The following is a 20,996-nucleotide window of genomic DNA, read 5'->3' as shown; positions in this document are numbered from 1 at the left end:
TTATTCCATACATTTTTCCATAAATAAGGTATTGAAAAGATCAGAATATAAAAAAAGAAAAACAAGAAAATGCACTGCTATATGGTAATAAAATACCACATTTTGAGAAATGTGATTAGTTTATTTTGAATCATTCCTGGAACTTGTTAATATAAATGCTTTACAAGTAAATATAGTATATAAAAATGCTAGTTACTTATCCATGGAATAATATGTACTTTCATTCATCTACTCAACAAATATTTATTGAATGCCCAACTAACCTTTTGTTTTTGTTTTAATTTCTGAACCAAGATGAGTGTACCAGATAAGGGAACAGGTGCTGAAGTTAGAAGGATCCTGGTTTGCAACCTGGCTCCTGTACTTACTAGCTCAGTGACCTAGAGCAGCTCAGTTAACCTAGAGTAGTCAGTTAACCTTCAGGTTAACATTTCATTTATCTATTTGATGGGAGGGAAAAGAACTACTCATAGGGTTTTTGTGAGCTTCAAATGATTATATACCACAGCACAGGGCCTGGCAGGCAGTAAGTGCTCAATAAATGACAAGAATGGTAAATACATTTTAATACTGAGGAAAGTAGCTGAAAAGGGAGATGGCTGATAATGGTCTTTTTGTCTTACTAGAAAGAAATTTGTGAAACTCTGCATTAAAGAGACAATAAAATAGAAATCTTAGGGTTATGTAAGAAAATTTCCACTTTAAAAAAGAGATATGTTAAGTATATAGAGTGAAAAAACTAAAAAATAAAGATAAGGAAGAAAGAAAGAAATGGGTAAAGAAGATCTTGAAAGCTGCTGAGTTTGGGTGACGGATGTACAGAGGTTCCTTTTACTATTCTGATTTTGTGAAAATACAAAAATTTTTAAAACCATAATTCCAGTCCCAGCACATGCCTAACACATTTCCTCATTTTCAGGAGAGATCAGGATTTTATCCTTGAAATGTGCTGAACTAACAATAGTACCTCCCTGCTCAATAATTCAGTACAGGTCAAGTTTTCTCAGACAATTCTACCTTTCGTTATAAAGGTAAACAAAAGGAACAATTACATGCATTAAAGTATAAAATGCAACCTTTTCTGAGGCTCATTAATACTACACTAAAACAGCAGCCATGCACATTTTTTCCATGTCCTCCAAAAAAACCCCACAGAATTCTGTCTGTCCTTAAACGGAAGCTTTTAAAAACAACTTCCACCTCACATACTTATGAAATAATAAAGGATATATGTCAATCATATCTCAGTAAAGCTGGGGGAAATAAAGAAATTACAAGAAAATCGTAGGCACGGCCAAAGAAACAGCACATCAGAATTGCTACTATCTTTAAATTTTGAGGGACGTCATAATTAATTTATGTAAAGGTTCTACTTGATGTTTCTAGATTGCGTTTAGGTTTTACCGCTGATTAACAGCATAGCAAACAAGCACAGGGAGAGAGGCAATTAATTTTCTTAAGAGGCTTAACCTACAGAGTCTAGGCTACCTAAATTAAGCTGACTGGGACAACATAAAATTTCAAGGCACACCTCGCCTATTTCTGGTTAAGCAAGTAAACACTAGTAAAAACAAATTAGAGCATTTAGTAAAGCAAACATTTTCGTGTTAACCTTAATTCCTATCACAAAGCGGTTGGCTCCATCAAAAATACGCCTAATTCCTAAATAATACAAATGAAGCATACTTGCCATCAGCAATCATTCGACGATGAAGCACAGGATTAATAAATCCAAATACAGCATCCTTCTACAAAATGCAAAGCCATCTGCAGTTTCAGCCTCGGTTTACCCATTCACTATGCATATGCAGGCGTCTTTTAAAAAAAATTATAAAAGCAATAAACTTTACTCTGGTCCAAGAGATTACATCTCTCAGTGTTTCCTATACACCCTGGAAGTCAATAACGCTAAAGTCAAATTGCAACATTTCCCAACTTTGGTTTAAGGTGAGCGGTGGACGCCGAGCATCCGCCCACTGGCCTCTCGTGACTCGGGCTACTTTGACGCACCGGGATGCGGCTCACCTGACATTCCGCACCAACCCTTACCAAGAAGGAAAACCAACTCCGTGAAAATAAAATGGGGCTCCGAGGAAGCATGCGGGTGCCCCTCAGGGCTGGCTCTCTTCTGCCCGCACCCCGAAAGCGAGGGGGCCACGCCGCCCCCGGCCCGCCGCGGCGTCCGCACCTGCCAGAAGAGGCCGCGGCCGGGGGCCGGGGCTCGGCCGTGGAGAAGGGGCAGCCCGGCCCCGGCCCCTCGTCGTCCGCCCTGGCTCCGCCGCGGGGGCAGGAACCCGGCGCCGGAGGTTTCCGCCCGGCGCCGCCAAGCCCGCCAGGGGCCTAGCTCGGGCTCCGCCCGGGCTCCCGAGGGCCCGTCCGCGTCGTACGGGGCGCCCAGCCCGGCCCGCGAGCCTCCCTGCGGCGGACACGGCGGCGTCCGCACCTGCCCCGCGCCCTGCGGCAGGCCCGGCAGCAGCTTCACCCACCTGGCGCGCCACCGCGCCTCCCGCACGTCACAGCGCGGCCCCGCGGCCCTCGGCACCAGCGGCGCGGGCGCGGGCGGACGCCGGGAGACCCTGCCCAGCCGCCGCCGCTGCAGCGCCCGCTTCGTAGTCAGGCAGCCGCCAACGAACCTGTTGCGCAGCCTGTCACGGCCGCTCGGGCTCCGCGGCGCCGCCTCAGCCCCACAACAACATGGCGGCCGCGGCCTCCGCAGGAAGCCGGGGGGCGGGGTGGGAGGCGACGGTCCGGGCAGCTGACTGCCCCGCCGCTGCCCGGCACCGATTCTCCCACCCTCGGGAACCCGAAATTGGCGCGGGCGCGGCTCCTCACCCCCAGAACCCCAGGGCAGCGGACCCCGCGGGCCTGGTCCTAATGTTCCGCTCTCCCCTCGGGGAAGCCCTGAAGCCCCGGACGCGGCAGTCCTTCCTGGAGGGGCGCCGACCCACCTGGCTCCTCCTCCGCGAGGTGACATGTGGAGGCTGGGTGGTGCTTTTCCCGCCACCGCAGACCCCCCAGTTTTGGAAAAGGGCCAAACGGTGTATGAGGCGTGCCTGCTGCCCCTCCCGTGGCGCTCTCCCTGGAGCCTTCTCACTCACTACAGTATCTTCGCCGACCTGGGAGCTCGATTCCCCTGGAATGGGGAGTGGGACGGGAGGAGGTTGTTCCCACCCTTGCTCATGGGTGTGTTAGAGTCCTTCCCCTCAGGTAGCGGAGAAGGATTCACTGTACCCAACGGTCGTCCATGCAGCGTTCCTCACCCTCCTCCATCGCAAACAAAAAAAGGGCAAGAAAGGGGCCTTCCAACCCTCATCCACGCGCAGAGCAACTACCCCGTATACTCTGGCCGAGCAGTAAGAAGACAGTCACCTCTCCGTGAACTCCACGACCTGCGGGTCTGCGGATGCTGGACGTTCTTCCCCGCCTGATAGCTGCCTGACAGGTGAAGCTCAAATTCAGTGTCTCTTTTTTTTTCTCCCCTCTCAGCTCCTAGTCTCTTCGCAAAAGACTAGATAACACAAGTCACCGCCATTTATGGAGGACTTGCCCTTGACACAGCGCTCCTTCAAGAGAAAGGCTTTTTGTTAGTTGGGGTTAGAGGAGTCAGTGGTTCCTCTGGGCATAACAGTGGGGGTCCGAGACCCAAGAGTTCTGTTGGCTTTCAGAGGCAGGGGCGGGGCTGGTCCCATGTGCAAAACTCATATCCCCATGACTTGTTGGAAAAGGAGAAATCTGTGCAGATCAGATGATCCCATGGCTTGCTTTCATTCTACCTGTTGAGGCATGTGAAGGTAGCAAGGCTGGCTTGAGAGGCATGACTCCAAAGCCCAGGCCTATCTGAACTAGTCAACCAACTCTTGTGAGGAACTTAGCAAACATGAGTGATGATAAACAGGCTTTTCCCGCTCTCACACTCAGTGTTTTTCCTAACTCTTCAGTTTGGACCTGACCAAGACCTGACAGACAGGTCCTGAGCTTCAGTGACACAGAGAGACCTGACTCCTTTGCATTAGCCTAGGAAGTCCTTTATCTACTAGAGACCAGTCAGTCTATCCCTTATCTGCTGGGGACTAATCAGCCTGCAAACAAACCACCCAAGCTAGAGATAGCACCCTTGAGCACATGGTCTCATTCCCATGACGGACATCACCACTTAATTGTGATCCCTTTCAGAGCCCCTACTTCAGTCCAGGCCTCTGAATCCTTCTCAACATAGTGCTCCAGAGAGTTGGCTTGTAAGGCGAAACCTGTTTTTAATTCCAGATAGGCAGATTGTTAGCCAGTCTCCACTTCCCTCCCATCATTTGATCAATGTCATTTGTGTTTCTGGGTTCTGGACCTGATGCAATTCACCCTGAGTCCTCTTTCTTTCTGAAGGAGGAGCCAAATCCTTGGCAAGACAAACATGAACTTTATAGAAAGGAATGGTTATAAAGAAGTAAAGAACATTTTTAAAGTCTTCGTAAAATAGACCAAAAAGCTAAGAACCTCTGATGGAAATTGACGTCCTGAATACAACTGGGAGCCTATAGTACCCCAAACACTAAAACAATTATATCTCAGGGTTCCATTCAGAGCTCTGAGGCCAGTTTGTCCATCCTGTCCTACTCTTCAGCATTGATGGTACCTCCACCATCCCAGTTCTTTGACTTCCTCTTCTCTCCACAGGGCACGCCTTGGAGCTGTATCTATAATTTCTCTCCTTAGTATTTCCCAAATCCCACCATCTCTTTTTTTCATCTCCAGCACCAACTGGAAATCAGATACCTGGAGGAACTAAGTACTACCTAAGGCATATAGATGTACCTGCCAAGTCTAAAGAAGTTTAGGAATTATTGTAGGGTGAGAAGTTAGGTAGGGGGCTTGGTATGTTGCATTTCTCTTCCCCAAGTTCTGCCACAATTTAGGATAGATTCAAGGTGTGTTCCTGGTGACCTAGCTTTTACCATGGGAGCATTTAATCTCAATCTGTTTTCCTTCCCTGTACTGATCCTCCCTCCCAACCATATATATCCTATGTTCTAGCAATCTCTGTTTCTCTTAGTTTTCAAAGATTCTATCCTTCACCCCATTCCTACCCAGTCAACCCACATAAAAATTCATAGTAATGGAAAGAGTTTAGAGTAGAGTACAGAAGCAATTCCAGACTCTAAGCATCTCATAAGATAAATATAGAGTAGGAAGAACTTGGAGCTCATATGTAAAACCTCTACTAGTAATAAATCTCCCAAGACAGTGGTCTAAACAATTTATAAAGAAATTAAGAGAAAAGGGGCAAAAATAGTCTTTAAATTTACTCAGATACTTATTTTTGATGTGCTTCATTCTTTCCTGATGATCCAAGTTTCCATCTGATATTTCTCTTTAACTGAAGAACTTGTTTTAGTGTTTTTTATAGTGCAGGTGTGTTGGCTACAAATCCTTTTAGTTTTATTTTATCTGAAAATATTTTTATTTTGCTTTCATACTTGAATGATATATCCCCTGAATATAGAGTTCTGGATCGACAGGGAGTTATTTATTTATTTATTTTAAAAAATTATTTATTTATTTTTGGCTGCATTGGGTCTTCGTTGCTACGCACAGGCTTTTTCTAGTTGCGACGAGTGGGGGCTACTCTTCATTGCAGTGCGTGGGCTTCTCATTGCGGTGGCTCCTCTTGTTACAGAGTACAGGCTCTAGGCACGCACGTTTCAGTAGTTATGGCACACAGGCTCAGTAGTTGTGGTTTCTGGGCTCTAGAGCGCAGGGTCAGTAGTTATGGCACACAGGATTAGTTGCTCCGTGGCATGTGTGATCTTCCTGGACCAGGGCTTGAACCCGTGTCCCCTGCATTGGCAGGCGGATTCTTAACCACTGCGCCACCAGGGAAGCCCAGGGGGGTTTTTTAGTTTCAGCATTTTAATGATGTTTTTCCATTTTTTCTGACTTCCATGGTTTCAGATGACTGTAGGCTGTTGAGCAGATCATTTTTTTTCCTCTGTGTAATATGTTATTTTCTCTTGCTGCTTTCAAGAGTTGCTCTTTGGCTTTGGCTTTCAATAATTTGACTCTGATGTACATCAGCGTGAACTTTTTTGTGTTTATTCTGCGTGGTGTTCATTTATAATCTTGTATCTGCAAGTTTCTGTCTTTCATCAAATTTAAAAAAATCTTAGCCTTTATTTTTTTAAATACTTCTTTTCTGCCCCTTTCTCTCTCATCTCCTTCTGGCATTCCAGTTACATGTATATTTGACTATATGGTACCATCTGGGGTTCATGTAAGATGTGCTTTAGCAGTGGAGCAGTGTTCCACCACTGAACACCAGAAAAACCTGGCTCTACCCTCCTGATCCTCAGGGCATCTGGAGATAGAAGTGGTGAGTAGTTTGATTCTAAAGCTGTGCCCCCTCTACCTTCTGTCTTTGGTAGGAGTTAGTCCGCCTCTACTGTTAGCAACTGTACTTTCCAGCTAGGGTGTCTCTTCTGTTCTATTGTAGAAAATAACACAACCTCACAGTCTTTCCGTGCCACTACCAAACACACACACACACTTATATACTGTCACATTGATTCTATCCCTTCTGAGAAATACATGGAAAGTAAGGTTTGTCCCTTTTTTACTTTCTTTTTCCTCTTAAAGCTCACACAAAAGAATAGATGTACTGACTGGTCCTTTGCATAAAGAACTAAAGTCAAAGTTAACCTGGGAAACCAAGCTGAGGCTGCCCTAGTTTCTGAATATAAAAACAGATGAAAGCAGGCCAGGAATAGGGGAGGTCAGGGTCCAGGAAAAGGCCTTGGGCTTCCTTTGACACCTACAGAGGTACCTCGTTTTATTGCACTTTATTGTGCTTCACAGATACTGCCTTTTTACAAATTGAAGTTTTGTGGCAACCCTGCATATCAAACAAGTCTATCGGAGCTGTTTTTTCAAAAGTATTTGTTCATTTTGTGTCTCTGTGTCACATTTTAGTAATTCTCACAATATTTCAAACTTTCTCATTATTTATTGTGGTGATCTGTGATCATGATCTTTGATGTTACTACTACAACTTGCTAAAGACTTGGATGATGGTTAGGATTTTTAACAATGAAGTATTTTTTACTTAAGTTATGTTCGTTTTTAAGGCATAACGCTGTTGCACACTTAATAGACTACAGTGTAATGCAAACATAATTTTTATATGCACTAGGAAACCAAAATATTTACTTTATTGCAATATTTGCTTTATTGTGGTGGTCTGGAACTGAACCCTCAAAATTCCCAAGGTATGCCTGTATTTGCTGATTCATAATCTGATATTTGTGTTCCTTTGGTAAATAGTTACTAAGAACCTATTGTGTTCCAGCTACTGAACACAAGGAGTTAGCAAGGAAGTAGCACTAGTGGGGAGCAGTTGAGACTCAATTTAGAGGAATGGTCAATGGGACAAACTTGTTCCTTTGCTCTTATCTTAGCTTCTTGACCTCCCATACCCTAATCTGGAGCCCTAGAGCAGATGAGAAACAGAGAAGTAGAAATAGGAGTGACTTTAGGGGAAAAAGGAGGGAAGTTCCCTAGTGTGAAGGAAGGAATGTTCTCATTATTGGGGTACTTGTTCCCTGCAAAATTTGAGGCTCTGGCTTAAGGCCTGATGGTACCGGAAAGGCAATACCTGGTTGGGGCTCTGTTCCCACCCTGTTGGTTGTTTGGCCTGAGGTGTCCCAGCACTGGAGCCTCTAGGCTGTTGGTTAGGGCCAGGTCTTGGTGAGAAAATGGTGGCCTCTGAGAGGGTTCACTCCCCACAGTGAGCCACAGCTGCCACCCCCCCACCCCCGCCTCTGTAGGAGACCCTCCAATACTAGCAGGTAAGTCTGGCCCAGTCTCTTATGAGGTCACCGCTTTTTCCCTGGGTCCTGGTGCACATGAGACCCTGTGTGTGCCCCCCAAGAGTGGAGTTTCTGTTTCCCCCAGTCCTATGGAATTCCTGCAATCAAACCCCGCTGGCCTTCAAAGACAGATTCTCTGGGGGCTCCTCCTCCCGTTGCCAGACCCTCAGGCTGGGGAGCCTGATATGGGGCTCAGAACTTTCACTCCTGTGGGAGAACTTCTGTGACATAATTATCTTCCAGTTTGTGGGTCGCCCACCCGGCATGTATGAGATTTGATTTTATCACAGTTGCACCCCTCCTACTGTCTCGTTGTGGCTTCTTCTTTGTCTTCGGATGTAGGGTATCTTTTTTGGTAGGTTCCAGTGTTTTTTTGTCAATGGCTCTTCAGCAGTTTGTTGTGATTTTATTGTTTCTGTAAGAAGAGGTGAGCTCATGTCCTTCTACTCTGCCATCTTGTCTGTGATCCAAGGTGATATACTTGAAACTTGCCCTGTCTTGACTTCCCTCAAGAACAAGATGAACATTTAAAAATTAGAGCAATGGGGGGGCTTCCCTGGTGGCACAGCGGTTGAGAATCTGCCTGCCAATGCAGGGGACATGGGTTCGAGCCCTGGTCTGGGAAGATCCCACATGCCACGGAGCAACTGGGCCCGTGAGCCACAACTACTGAGCCTGTGTGTCTGGACCCTGTGCTCCGCAACAAGAGAGGCCGTGATAGTGAGAGGCCCACGCACCACGATGAAGAGTGGCCCCCGCTCGCCGCAACTAGAGAAAGCCCTCGCACAGAAATGAAGACCCAACACAGCCAAAAATAAATAAATAAGCCATTAAAAAAAAATAGAGCAATGAAATCACTGCCTAAAATGAGGTCAGCAACCTGAAGTCAGTTGCCATCCTCATCCACCCTTCCAGGAGAATTTTCTGCCTTGGAGGTTAGGATTGGGTGCTGGTGTTATTTGCCATTTCTGATTTTTTTCCTTTTGTGTTGCATGTATCCAATAAACAGACCTTTCCCCCCATTTCTGGTATCTAGTTTTAAAGTGCTTAATTCAGTAGACACACGTAGAAGCACAAGAAGAGACAAAAATAGACTGCTTGCAAATTAATTTAACCTCAGAAGCCATTCTTCAACAGGTGGATATTTTTGGCTTTTTTTACAAATGAAAAATGTGAGTGTCAGAAAAACTACAGCCCTTGAACAAAGCCATAAGTGCTAAGAATGGCTGGTATCCAGTTCTAATATTTAACAATCACCACCACCATTGTTTGCTGAGCATGCCAGTCACTCATATAGTCTCCAATCCTGAAGATAACAGCGTATAGCAGGTATTATAAACCTAATTTCACAGGCAAAGAAATTGAAGTTTAGAGGAATTGGATCATTTTTCCACAGTCACATATTTAGGAAGTGGAAGAGCTAGAAGTTAACTCCTGACTTTTATGACTCTCAAGTCCGTGCTCTATATGAGACTTCCTCTCACTGTAGTACAGTGTCAATAATTTCTGTTTTGTATTAAATGTGCATAAGTAACAACTTCCAAAATTATTTATCTTGGAAGAACATTTACCCAAAATATGAAGATGCAAATAGTAGGTCAAGCTCCTCTTTACAGTCAGACACACTGCGTGTTACTCCTGGAGCTTGGGATTCCTCCCTCTGCAGCCAGGGCCTCATGTCACTGTGCAATTGCCCCTTCTCTATGTTGGCCACAGACTTCCAGGCTGTGACTTACATTGGCTTGCTTCTTAGATTCCTTTAAGAGTCTGTCATGTAAATAACGTAACTCTTTAGGAAAGAGAATCCACCCGATCATTTGAAGAGTAGAGGCAGCAATGGCCTTAAGATGTACCCTCCGTCTGACCAATGTGAGCCATAATAACTAATTAAATGAACATCTTGCCATTCATGACCACCCACACTGACCCAAAGTAATTTAGTAAGGTTGGATTACTCAAAATACTTAGAAAAGCTTCATTACATTCCAAATAGGCAGTTTAAGGAAAATGAAATCTTCTCAATGGCTGTGTCCAGTTTTAATTCTGTGAAATGATCTTATCTAATTACAAACCATTTTTGTTCTTCTTTATTGAGGTATAATTTGCAGGCAGTAAAGTACACACATCATAAATTTGCCAGCTCCCAGATTTTATGTAAGTAAAATCACACAGTATGTACCTGTCTGTGCCTGGCTTCTTTTATTTAATGTTGTAAACAATCCACTTTGAAGCAACAAAATTTTTACCACACTTTTGAAATAGTCTGCCTAGAATTTACTCATTTGTGGCAAGAGGAACTAAAAAAGATTTCAGACTAAGTCATGTTTAAGAGATCGCCTTTTCTCTCATTTTCATCAAGAGGTATTTAATGAAAACCTTTGTGTAAACGTTATGCATCCATCTATCTGTCCATCTCTCACTTTGGTCCGAGAAATAATTTCAAGTTCTTTCTATTGCTGCACTAAGAATTTTCAGTTCTGTGTTCTGGAAAATGCCAGCATTGTTTTGGTGCTTAAGAGGGTTGTTGACCAAAGTCCCCATAGCCAGCGAGTCTTAACTCTCTACAATGTTCTTTTCCTAGAATTCAATTTTTTCTTCAGAGAAAGGGGGTTGATTTTGTTTTTATTTTTATTACCCAAATAACATTGTATCAATAATTATAAATAAATTTAGAATTACATCTAGATTCTAAATAATGTAGTTGCACCATTCCAACAAATTAAACTTTCATTCTACTTCCAGGACTTGTGTATATGGATATATATTTATTAATTGACTGTAGTCATAGTGTAATATAATTTTATTTTTAGCTTTTTTTCACTTAACATTATGTCATAACTATTTTTCTACAATAGTATATTTTCTATATTTTCCATATTTATCTTCTTTTTTTTTCTTTTTTTTGGTACACGGGCCTCTCACTGCTGTGGTCTCCCCCATTGCAGAGCACAGGCTCCAAACGCGTAGGCCCAGCAGCCGTGGCCCGTGGCATGAACCCATGTCCCCTGCATCGGCAGGTGAACTCTCAACCACTGTGCCACCAGGGAAGCCCCATATTTATCTTCTTTAAAAAGTGCATATTATGTAGTGAATGAATACCATAATTTACTTAAGGATTCTCCTATTGGCTGATTTTAATTTTTTGTTATTATAAATAATGTGTAATTTTTTAAAATATTTATTTATTTATTTGGTTGCACTGGGTCTTAGTTGCGGCGGGCAGGCTCCTTAGTTGTGGCTTGTGGGCTCCTTAGTTGTGGCATGCGAACTCTCAGTTGCAGTATGCATGTGGGATCTAGTTCCCTGACCAGGGATCGAACCTGGGCTGCCTGCATTGGCAGGACAGAGTCTTATCCACTGTACTGCCAGGGAAGTCCCAACATGTAATTTCTAAACACCTAAACATATATAAAATACATTTCACAGTAAACATTTTCACAGATATCATTTTTTCTTTTTTTGGTGTCCATCCTTAGAATTAATTCTCAGAACTTAATTATTGATAGTTTCTACAAAAATGTATTTATTTAATCTGCCATAGCAGCATAGGAATATACCAGTTTCATTACACCCTCATCAAAGGTATATTTCATCTACATTTAAACTTTTTAATTACTAGGCAAAGTAATCTTTCAACTCGTTTTTCTTAGATCAGTCCTGATGATCAACATTTTTGTTACTTTTTATTAATAAAGTTAATTTTTTTCTCCTATGAACTATTCACATTCTCTGTCCATTTATATATTATGGTATTCCTATTTTACCAATTCATATGAATTCTTAATGTATACAAAAGAGGGTTGTTTTAAAATCATCATTTAGTCATTGTCTTATTGGACAGATTATTTTATTCTCTACTTACCAGATAACATGGATTGATTCTTATTTATCTTTCACAATTCTTGCTTTCTAGAAATATTTAGTGTGTGCCTTTTATATGCCAAGAATGTGCTAAGCGAAGAGGATATAGCAGTAAACAAGATAACATGGTGCCTGCTCATATTAGATGCTCAATAAATGTCACTGGATGCTGAAAAAATAAGTGTTATAACAGAATAATGTCATCTACAATTCAGCAAGGTAATTATTGTTGAGTATTTCTCAGGAGTCCTTGAGGAGGTTTCTAAGATTCTCCTACCTGATCAGAATAGTCAGGTGGTTCTTTTCCAAGTTCTATTTTTAAAACTTTTTTCTAAGATATATGTACTAATAGTACCACTTTGTAGAAGTTATCTTTTACTACATTGTATGACCTGTTTGAACACAAGCTGCTGGTGGTAATCTAGGAGAGGCCCGGTTTGTTTTCATTGTAAAGTACTACTCTATGCAGTAGAACTCTTAAAACATACTAAAAATCTTTGTTTTTACAAATTTAAGTTCAATGTTTTCTAAGGCTTTTGATACATTGAAAATAATGTTATGCTGGGCAAGGATATTTATCAAATTCCTACAGAGAATAGCTCCTTTGATGAAGTCTACTGAACGAAGCTTCTTTACCTATAGGTTCACCATGGTGAGATTTTTTTCCATGTGTTTCAAAGGGACTTAGTCCCACCCTAATAATTTAGGCAAATGCTTTTCTTATGTCTTTGTGTAAGGAAACATAAAACTCTCAGTTCCATGTCAGAGTGACCAGGTTGAGTTAAGATGTTTGGTTGGAAATAACAGGAGTCAACTCAAAGGGCTTAAGCAAAAACAACAACAACAACAACAAAAACTATATAAGGTTATAGGAGGGTACAGTGTTGAATGCTGAATAGGTACCCTCTCTCATCTCTGCAGTTGTGCTTCATTTTCTCTCTGTAGACTGACTTCCTATCCTTTTCCAGTTCTCCTCGCAAGGTGGAAGATGCCCTCACCTCATCCCCACCCCACCCCCACCTCCACCTCCATGTTCTAGATCTAGTCACCTAAGGAAAGGTTGAATTGCTCAGTTCTAATTTCAGATTCCTTGGGATGAGACTCTGATTGGTCCAGCTTGGGTCAGGTGCCCACTCCAGGCCCAGTCAGCTGTGGTCAGGGGGGTGGGGTCAAGCTGTATAAACAAGTCTGACTCAGCTCCACTCTTGTGATTTTGGGGTTGTAGTGTCTGGAGGCCAAGGGGAAAGGAGGAGCAATACAAACAGACAGATACCACAAAAGATGTCTCCTGCAATATTTTTGTCAGGCAGACATATTGGTAGTGATGGCTGGTTTTTTTAATGAAAGAAAAATAAATATTAAAATCAGTTTGCAGTATTCTGCTATCTTTGGGGCTCTTCTTACAACAGCTTGATATATTTTAGTTCACTGAGATGGTTGAGGAGAATCTAGGTAATATCAAAGGGTTTTATATTGCTGTTTGATATTTTTCATTTGGGACAACACGAGAGAGTAACTGAAATTATATTACAACTCTAGTGTTCTCTTCTTAAGTTAAATGTTCTTCGCATGAACAGTGGCATTGTTAGAAGATTGAAACAAAAATACAAAATTCTACCTTCAAACCAGCAAATAATTCTGGTTAGAATTTTGGTTAACTTCTTAGGGATTTATAAAAAAAAAGTTTCCTGAAGTTTGTGTCTTTCAAGTTTAGCCTTGCTTTTAATTTGATGCAGTGTATAGTCTGAATTGATTTGTTTTTTTAATCTGTGTCATAAGCCTTGGGGCAGGGACCAGGTTTTGACATGTAGTTTGGCACTTTATACTGCACTCTCAATACTTTGAAAATATTGATTAATAGTTAGGTGTTGGGTTTTGGGCACAAAACCCTAACTATAAGTAAAATTAACTTTAAGAGCTATTTTGGTGTATGATGAAAGTGAGATATGAAAAACTTTTTATGGCTTCTTAGGAGTCAAGAATGTTCCAGTGGCTGAAACATGTTGAAATTTAGAATACATGTATGTAATTGCCTGATGAATATGAATGTCTGGTGGTTTTAATGTTAAAAGTTCTAAAAACACTTATATTAGAATTAGTATCACCAAGGTTGGATTAAGAGTTTAGAGGCCCTAAACTCATGTGTGAAATTAAAACAACAACAACAAGACAGACACCAAAATATACTAAACCTTAAAGTAAACATCAAGAAATCCAATAAGTTCTATTATGTGTTTGTTTTGTAATTTAGCATGATGACTATTTGAATGCTTTTTAAAAAAAACTCTCTAATATTGAAGTATTTCCAAATAGTTGTGTGTGTGTGTGCACACACAAGCATTGCTAGCACCCTAAGAATGTGCTTAGTTTGCCTTTTGGATGATTCACAGTAGGTACACCACGTTCTTAGAATGTTAAGTAGATTGTGTGGACTTTGGTTCCAATTACCGAAAATTTGGATAGCTAAGTTGGCAACCAAGGAAGCTACACTAAGGGGCAACTCCTTTATGACCACTTCAAGAGAGAGAGCTAGGCCCGGTGTCTTCTGCCTCATGTGGTAGAGGCTCAGTTTCATATTTGAGCGTAAAAATTTTACCCCAGGGTGGTACTGGTTGAAGAGCAAGTGAGCAGTTGTAGAAGGCCTTGTGTGATGGTTCCTAACTTCTTCACCAAAAACCCATTCCATTATTTCCCCTTTAGATTTGGAATATTTTTTCCTAATTAAAAAAATATACTTACTATATAAAATTTGTTGTATGTCAGCGTATAAATAAGACGCCTTTTCAAGAAAGGGAAATTAAGAAAATAAGACAATCTTCAGAGTTAAACTACACAAATACAAAATTGCAGAGAAGAAAATAGACGAAAATTAATTTAAAGAAATGGAATGGCTCCAGATCTGAGCAAATTATGACAGTATATGCTGAGGGCATAATTGGAAGGAAATGGAGATTTGTTAGTCTGGAGAGATTTTTATAAAAGAGCATCTGAGATGAATTTTGGCAGTATCCATCCAATTACTACTGTCCTGGGAAGAGAAAATCTCACACTTGTGGTAGTTATGGTTTCATCAGAAAGGCCATGTTTATTGAGGAGAAGAGTACTAATGCCAGGTTGCATTAAACTTAAGTTACTACCTTCCCCTGGTATGATTCCAGTCTAAGTAAACAACATTCTAATCATAATTTGAGTCCCTATGTAGTTCACCCCACAGGGAAAAAAAATGTGCTGGTCATGCTTAGAATACTATTCTGGCCCATGTGACGGTGATAATTCTCAGCACAAATTAATACATTATCCGAGTTTGTTCATCAACCTCTGTAAATATGGTTAATGTGAGGGATGATCCCGAATGGGCTGACAAATGGGCTTTTGAAGCCAGCAAGACTGACAGCCAAGGAACCTCACCAAAGAGGTTTAGACTCTTGGAGGGTGGAGGATGTGTCCAACTCATCTCTATCCCCAGCTTGTAGCACAGGGCCTGGCACCCAGTAGAAACTGTGTTCATTTATCTGAACTAGATACTCCTTAATGTTAAAGCCTATTTTATAATTGCAATCTCATTTTATAATTACTCAAAAGTATAACTCACCAATCAGAAATATTTTTTAAACTTTAAAAAATTTACCTTGGTAATATACATTTTGAAGAAAATATATAAAATAGATATAAGTGAAAAGAAAAAAACTAACCATCCAAATTCAATTACTTGGAGAAAACCATTGTTAACATTTTGGTGTATACGCTTTCAGACATTTTTTATGCATAAAGTACATATATGTTTAAATATCTATATTCTTACAAAAATGGTATCTTACCATAATGCAGTTTTGTAGCTTGCCTTTTTTTTAAAAAATTAAACTATATGGTGAAAAATCTTCCTGTCAATAAATAGTCTGTGGGGCTTCCCTGGTTGTGCAGTGGTTGCGAGTCTGCCTGCCGATGCAGGCGACGTGGGTTCGTGCCTCGGTCTGGGGGGTTCCCACATGCCGCAGAGCGGCTAGGCCCGTGAGCCATGGCCGCTGAGCCTGCGGGTCCGGAGCCTGTGCTCCGCAACGAGAGAGGCCACAACAGTGAGAGGCCCACGTACCACACACACACACAAAATAGTCTATGGAATCATTTTTAATGACTGCATAGTATATTCCTTATGGATGTACCATAACTTGAACATTCTCCTATTGTTTATCATTTAAGTTCTGCCCATTTCTTTGTTATTATAAGCCACACACTAAAGAACACATTATTTCTTTAGAATAAATTCCTGGAAGTGATATTGATAAGTTAAAGTGTATGCATGTTTTAAAGCTTTAGATGTATAGCCAAATTGTCCTCTAGAAAAACTGCTTTAAATTATTCATTCACTAGCAGTGTTTGAGAGGGCCCATTTTCCTACCTTAGGCTTTTTACAACTTAGTATCACTTGGCAACCCAGGAGTTTAGGGCCACTACAACCCACAGGATCCTTAACAACTAATTGGAACCCCAGATGCAGCTTTTCCAGTCACCCTCACCATGCTCCTCAATCCCAGCCCTTGTCCCTCCAAATCTAACTCTAGCATCCCCCCCCTTCCTTTCTCCCTCCCTCCTTCCATTTTCCCTTCCTCACTCCCCACTCCCCTCTTTCCTCCCTTCCTCCCTTCCTGTCTTGAAGTTCCTTCAGGGAAGCTGTGAATGAGCTCTGAGTATGATCACCAGACAAAATACAGGATGCCCAGTTAAATTCGAATGTTAGGTAAACAACGAATATTGCCTGAACATAGTATAAATAGTTTTTCTACTAAGAAAATTTATTATATATTGTTATCTGAAATTCACATTAAACTGGGCAACCTGTATTTTCATTTGCTAAATCTGGCAAGCCTACCTGAGTATTCTTTAATCTAATACCATCTGCCGTAAATCTAGTAAAATTCCTCAAAATATCTGATATTTGGATGCTTCTCTTCTCTGTCTCAATGCTGACACAGATTATTCCTTACTTTACATTTCTTTGGTCATTTTTTGTGGGGGAGGGGAAAGGGGAAGGAAAGGAATCAACCGTGTCTTCTCAATCTGCCATCTTTTCCCAGAAGTATAAAAGTTTTATGAAAAATGAAACAGAACAGTGAATTTGAAGGCTATAAAGTAGGAGAACATTCATGACTTATCATTTGGATAAATTGGTTACAAAGCATGTGTTATGATCTCATTTCAGTTTAAAATATACTACTTTTATTTTAAATTTTTAAATTTTTAATTTTTAAAAAAATTTTTAAATTTTTAAATTTTTAAATTTTATTGATTTACAGTGTTGTGTTAATTTCTGCCATACAGCAACGTGACTCAGTTATACATATATATATTCTTTTTCATATTCTTTTCCATTATGGTTTATCACAGGATATTGAATACAGTTTCATGTGCTATACAGTAGGACCTTGTTGTTTATCCATCCTATATATAATAGCTTGCATCTGCTAATTGCAAACTCCCAATCCTTCCCTCCCCCACCCCCTTCCCCCTTGGCAACCACAAATCTGTTCTCTGTCTGTGAGTCTGCAATTTTGTAGATATGTTCATTTGTGTCATATTTTAGATTCCACATGTAAGTGATATTATTTGGTATTTATCTTTCTCTTTCTGACTGACTTCGCTTAGAATGATAATCTCTAGGTCCATACATGTTGGTGCAAATGGCATTATTTCATTCTTTTTAATGGCTAAGTAATATTCCATTGTGTATGTATGTGTGTGTGTGTGTGTGTGTGTATTTATAGATATAGATATATACTACATCTTCTTTATCCATTCATCTGTCGATGGACATTTAGGTTGTTTCCATGTCTTGGCTATTTTAAATAGTGCTGCTATGAACATAGGGGTGTCTGTATCTAAAATATGCTACTTTTAGGGACTTCCCTGGTGGTCCAGTGGCTAAGACTTTGCCTTCTAATGCAGGGGGTGTAGGTTCAATCCCTGGTCGGGGAGCTAAGATCCCACATGCCTCATGGTCAAAAATCCAAAACATAAAACAGAGGCAATATTGTAACAAATTCAGTAAAGACTTTTAAAAAAATGGTCCGCATCAAAAAATATCTTTAAAAATACTACTTTTAAATTATAGAAAAAAATAATTTTTAATAAGATTCTAAACTCAGACTTCAATTATATTCCTCGTTCTGCCTTTCCAGCAGTTTTACCTTGGACAAGTTATTTAGCCTTTCTAAATCTTTTTCTCATCTTTAAAGGGGACATACATTCTTCGTTGTAAGTTTATTTGAAGTAGTGATATAACAAGCATAGCATTCTGGCATATCCTAGGCCTTTCCTACCTGTACACTGAGTGAGAAAGCACACACAGGACAGTCTTGATGATTGGATTACTCTGTTCAATTTTTGTTTTTTATGACACATTCTAGGGAGTCTTAGATTAAATTTAGCAATATTATTCAATCTAGTTTTGGGTCTGGAAAAATAAAAAGGCTTTAATATTTATATACATTCTTTCTAAGTCAAAATGTATGTGTTTGTGTGTATTTACTATATATTCAGTTATATATATATATCATCAAGATTAGTTGTGTGTGTAAAAGATTTTTGTATTCTTATCTCCAAATACTCCACCAGCCACCTAGATGGACACCCCACTAGATTGCTGAGAAAAATATATGAATGGAGAATAAGGACATTATTTTTTTTGCAGGCTGGGAATTTGGCCTAATTTCTAGCCTAATCTTCTGCTAAGCCAGGCAGGACTTCAAGAACAAGGCCTGAGTAAAAAGCAGGCCTCTCAGGTCCTTTGCCCTCAGGGCCACACTTGATCTTATCCTAGGAAGAGTGAAAAAAAGAATGGAAAAGGAAACCAAGAGAAAAAGAGCCCCTGTTCCATAAACCCTGACAAAGACTCTCCTTGACCAAAGCCGAGGCTCCTCTGAGAACATTTTCTCAACTAGGCTTCAAACTTGGCTTCCCGCACAAGCCCAGGCCTGCGTAGCCCAGTTTTAGCAAGAATCCTGCCAAGTCAGTTTAGAGAGACTTTCTCACCCTTGATATCTGATAACTCTCAATATCTGATCAAGTTCTTCACCTGTACCTTTGGTGTCTAAGTCCTTGGCCAGCCTTCGGCAAGAATCCTACTAAGTCAGTTTAGCAAGACCCCACCCTTGATTTCTCCTCTTAATAATGTTCCATCCACTGAATTTTCTATCTACCTACCTCCCCCTCTCTGCTCCTTGGCTGTAAATCCCCATTTGTTATTATATTCAGAGTTGAGACTGATCTTCTCTCCCTCGGGATAGTCTTGACACCTACTGCAATCTTGAATAAAGTCTTCCTTACCATTTAAGCAAGTGTCAGAATAACTTTTTCCAGCTTTTTTGAGATATAAATGACATATACCATTGTGTAGATTTAAGGTGTACAACATAATGATTTGATACACAAATACATTGTGAAATGATTACCACAATAAGGTTAATCTCAGATAGTCCTGATACTTTTTTTTTTTTTTTTTTTTTTTTTTTTTGCGGTACACTGGCCTCTCACTGTTGTGGCCTCTCCGGTTGCGGAGCACAGGCTCCGGACACGCAGGCTCAGCGGCCATGACTCACGGGCCCAGCCGCTCCACAGCATGTGGGATCTTCCCAGACCGGGGCACGAACCCGCGTCCCCTGCATCAGCAGGCGGACTCTCAACCACTGCACCACCAGGAAGCCCAGTCCTGATACTTTATCGGGAGGGGTGTGCTGAGAACTTTTGAGATGTATTCTCTTAGCAACTTTGAAGTATACAATACAGTATTGTTAGAATAATTTTTTCTTTAACAAATCCAACCAAGGATACCTCAGCACCACTTTTTAAAAAATTAATTAATTTATTTTTGGCTGCGTTGGGTCTTTGTTGCTGCATGCGGGCTTTCTCTAGTTGTGGCGAGCGGGGGCTACTCTTTGTTGCAGTGCATGGGCTTCTCATTGTGGTGGCTTCTCTTGTTGCAGAGCACAGGTTCTAGGCACGTGGGCTTCAGTAGTTGTGGGGTCAGTAGTTGTGGCTTGCGGGGTCTAGAGAGCAGGCTCAGTAGTTGTGGTGAACGGGCTTAGTTGCTCCGCGGCATGTGGAATCTTCCCGACCAGGGATTGAACCGGTGTTCCCTGCATTGGCAGGTGGATTCTCAACCACTGCACCACCAGGGAAGTCCCAGAGCACCACTTTTTAAGATGCAAAGATTTAAATAGGAGCCAGGAGGAAAGGACATTCCACAGGTAAGCAAGTGCTTTTAATCTTTTGGATCCTTACATTCTTTGCTCCACCCTTAGTAATAAAGCCCCCAAACGTCCTTGACCTGTATCAGATTTCCTCCCCCAGGGAATGGAGCTTGTGTGTGGAAATCCTTGGGCTCCCCCTAACGGGTAAAGTGTGCATCCAACAGTGACTGGCAGATTGTGTGTGTGTGTGTGTGTGTGTGTGTGTGTGTGTGTGTGTGTGTGTGTGTGGTGGGTGTTGGGGGTGGGTTTGTTGTTGCCTTTGTTGTTTACCGTTAAAGTCAGGAAACCTAGGGTGTTGCTTTCCCTCTCCAAGGAGCTTAGCAGAGCATCAGAAATGTCCTGTCTGCACCTGCGTGCAGCTGATTCTTCAGTTCTTGCTAGTTCTCCACTTGGGACTCATGAAATGGGTAGTTCAGTCCTTTTACAACTGTTCCTTTGATGTTCTACCCAGGGAGCCAGAGAGCTGGTTCAGGACATATCAAGTGCAACCCAAGTGTTTTTCCAAGTATGGACCAGCTGCATAAGAATACCCTAGAGTGTTTTTTAAAAATGAAGACTTCTGTGTCCCGCCCCTAACCTTCTGAATCAGAATTTCTGGGGCTGGGTGTTGGGGAGGAAGGCAGGGAAGGTGAGGCAATTCTTATGCACCCTGAGGTTTGACGATCAGTGCTATACACTACTTGAGAAGGCATTCCCCTATTCTATGTCTCATTTAAAATTATGCTGGGGCTTCCCTGGTGCCGCAGTGGTTAAGAATCCTCCTGCCAGTGCAGGGGACATGGGTTGGAGCCCTGGTCTGGGAAGATCCCGCATGCTGCGAAGCACCTAAGCCCGTGCGCCACAACTACTGAGCCTGCACTCTAGAACCCGCATGCCACAACTACTGAAGCCCGTGCACCTAGACCCTGTGCTCCGCAACAAGAGAAGCCACCTCAATGAGAAGCCCACGCACTGCAACGAAGAGTAGCCCCCACTCACTGCAACTAGAGAAAGCCTGCGCGCAGCAACGAAGACCCAATGCAGCCAAAAATAAATAAAT

The 20,996-nt window shown here is 41.6% G+C and overlaps 1 protein-coding gene and 1 long non-coding RNA gene across 16 annotated transcripts in view; one reads left to right on the top strand and one right to left on the bottom strand.

The window, feature by feature from the left end:
• Positions 1-3,207, bottom strand: part of ITSN2 (intersectin 2) — a 145,409-nt gene extending 142,202 nt beyond the window's left edge. For 6 of the 15 annotated variants that reach the window (XM_059079151.2, XM_067008015.1, XM_067008018.1 and 3 more), the window contains exon 1: positions 2,487-2,691. The gene's annotated coding sequence lies outside the window, so the exon portion shown is untranslated. The other 9 variants (XM_067008011.1, XM_067008013.1, XM_067008007.1 and 6 more) reach the window with 6 other exon arrangements.
• LOC136792177 (uncharacterized) lies at positions 3,160-19,948 on the top strand. The gene is made up of 3 exons (XR_010835623.1): positions 3,160-3,442; positions 11,767-11,933; positions 19,856-19,948. It is a non-coding gene; the product is annotated as an uncharacterized lncRNA (long non-coding RNA).
• Positions 19,949-20,996: the final 1,048 nt, after the last annotated feature.

The sequence above is a fragment of the Kogia breviceps genome, chromosome 11, assembly GCF_026419965.1.
Source record: "Kogia breviceps isolate mKogBre1 chromosome 11, mKogBre1 haplotype 1, whole genome shotgun sequence".
NCBI lineage: Eukaryota > Metazoa > Chordata > Mammalia > Artiodactyla > Physeteridae > Kogia > Kogia breviceps.
Note: the sequence above shows the minus strand (reverse complement) of the source record. Positions and strands in the feature narration are given on the sequence as shown.